Source organism: Drosophila serrata, unplaced genomic scaffold (assembly GCF_035046125.1).
Source record: "Drosophila serrata isolate PLE 108 unplaced genomic scaffold, ASM3504612v1 contig_276, whole genome shotgun sequence".
Classification (NCBI taxonomy): Eukaryota; Metazoa; Arthropoda; class Insecta; order Diptera; family Drosophilidae; genus Drosophila; species Drosophila serrata.
In genome coordinates this window covers 4,724,085-4,726,685 of record NW_028257174.1, presented here as the reverse complement: position 1 = coordinate 4,726,685, position 2,601 = coordinate 4,724,085, and the positions used below count along the sequence as shown (strand labels likewise).

At 36.3% G+C, this 2,601-nt stretch overlaps 1 non-coding gene across 1 annotated transcript; it reads left to right on the top strand.

Moving 5' to 3' along the window:
- Window positions 1-1,633: 1,633 nt before the first annotated feature.
- On the top strand, window positions 1,634-1,715 carry TRNAS-AGA (transfer RNA serine (anticodon AGA)). The gene has a single exon. It is a non-coding gene; the product is annotated as a tRNA-Ser (tRNA).
- Window positions 1,716-2,601: the final 886 nt, after the last annotated feature.

Sequence of the window (2,601 nt, the reverse complement as noted above, 5' to 3'; positions counted from 1 at the left end):
GCGTGCGATAAATAAATCGATTTATGCTGACAAAAAACCGATGTAATATGACCTGGTATCTGCCACAAATGATGATGATGATACCCGGGAATGTGAGTGAGCAAGTTGAAGGTATAAAGGGATCCCCTCTTTTTTTTGCCACACATGTAACGAAATCCATAAATTGCTAATGCCCCCCAAAGGCAATGCCGGTAATACGACTACCTCAGTGGCAAGTGGCAGCTGGCACGGGTCCCTGGACCAGGTTCCAGCTCCCTGATCCCTGATCCTGACACTGGATTTCGTTTTAAAATAGGGTCGTACCTTCGGAGTAACGGATAAATACCCAAGGGACAATGACTCTCTCTGGGACTTCCCCCAACGAGTGCTTGGCATTTTTTGGCTGCCGATTTCGCACCTCCTCCGGCAAAGATAGAGGAGGGTTCACAGGATCAGAGGGATATATATGTATAAGGATTAGGGTGAGGAGCGCTGGCATTGCACCTGCAATCCGGCAAACAACTTAATTGAATTTCTGAGAGGGGCAGCTGCTTATCGCCGGGCAATTAATTCCAGCGATTTGCTTAGCTGTAACAGGAGGGGTTTTCCCCTACCAACTTGATCTCAATATATGTCGGAATATATATATATATATATATATATATATATAGTCATGCCAATTCAGATCAAGGGGAACCGCTGTCACTACGCTTCGGGGGCCTCCATTGGTGTTTCTTGTCTTGGAGTTTCTGGTGTTTTTGGGGTTCGCGTTGCCTGTCAACTGGCAACCACAGAACGTAAATCAAGAAATTTGCTTAGCCCACGCGCCACCAACTTGGCTCAAATACACTGGGAAAAAACAGTAATAGATCATAAATAACATAAGAAAATTTAGTATTCAAGAAGCTATATTAAAATATATGTTTTAAACATGAAAAAGATACTATTTATATTATATTATTCTTTGACTTCTTCATGACTACTTTGAAATATATCTTTAAAATATTTAAAATATTTTTTTATAGTGCTTAAATCCCTATAGCAAATGGCCCCCCCGCAGACCCCTGAAACAGGTGCTCTCTTTTTCTTTTACTTTGCATATTGGTGGAAAAAAAAAAGTTAAATAAAAGAAAATAACAAATAAAAATGCAAACAGGAACGGTGCGCATGCGCCTTTTCTCTTTTTTGTGTGAGCTTGGATTGGAGTTTTCAGATCTGCCAGAGTTGCCACAAGGCACAATGGGTGGTAAATTGAAGCTTTCAACTTGCCCCGTCTTGATTTCAATTCGTTGGCGGCTGTTTTGACAATGTGCGCCGCTTTAATTGGAGCCATGTCATTAAGAGCACGCAATGTGAAAAATCTGACAAAATGACAGGTAACTGGAAAGAGGCTAGAGGGTTTCATAACCCAAGGTTCATTTTATTGATAAATAAATAAGTTAGAAATAAGTATTAAGTATTTAGAATCCAAAGATAAAGTATGAAGAACTTCATAGTTCATAGAAAGAAAGAAACGTTTGGCAGACCTATCACTTCCTCTAAATATATTTATAGCCATACTATCTACTGTAGCTGATATCTATAAGATGGTATCTTTAATATATAATTAGAACAATGCCTATAAAATATTATTCTTATAATCCACAATCACCAAGCAGTCGTGGCCGAGTGGTTAAGGCGTCTGACTAGAAATCAGATTCCCTCTGGGAGCGTAGGTTCGAATCCTACCGACTGCGATCGAATATTCATATATTTTTAAATTATATTAAGAATATATAATATATAACTATAAACGCTATATAATATTTATTTAAATCTCTGAGTTAGGGGTTATATTTAAGCTAAACACACCACACAATAATGTTTTATGTTAAGTGTTAGCTCAATGGCTTCATGCTCTTCCTGTGAAACAAAAGACACGAGTTCGATTCCCCCAAAAGAAATGACAATTTAATAACCTAATTAAATGAATTTATCTTATTCCCTTGCTATTATCCCTATAATAAATTCCCAATAATTAATATTAAGCTATCTCCCTCGATTTCACAAATTCGTTCATGTAAAAAACCCCTAATGGGCCTTTATCCTCTAGTCCTTTCCTTCCTCCGTTACAAATCCTTTGACATTCCCCACGAAAATGAGACCAACGAATAAAATACAATAACAAAAATAAAAAATAAAAAGAAGGAAACAAAATAAAATTTCCTGCCACTTGGCGATAAGAAAGCCAAACTTTTACCTTGGCTGGCACCCACTCACCAACACAATCGCTGCCGCCAGTCGATGAAAAAGTTTTCGACAGGTTTTTTGGCATTTTAGGCCGAATGCCACAAAAACAAGACTGAAAATAAGGCAATGCGAAAAAAATTCTTAGTTCTTTTCGTGTCCCAAAACAACGTTTTCAATACCCTTAAGGCTCAAGGTTGGCCAAAAAGAATATTTTAAATATTTATAGCCAATTCCATTTATGTTAATGATTATATATCAAGTGTGAATATGCTTTAATGTAATGCTTTATAGTGTGTATATGGTATTTATTTATTATTTATCGATAGATATATATTTTCATATCTTTGTAATATATTTTTTTTTTGAAATTTTAAAATAATTTCATATATTATT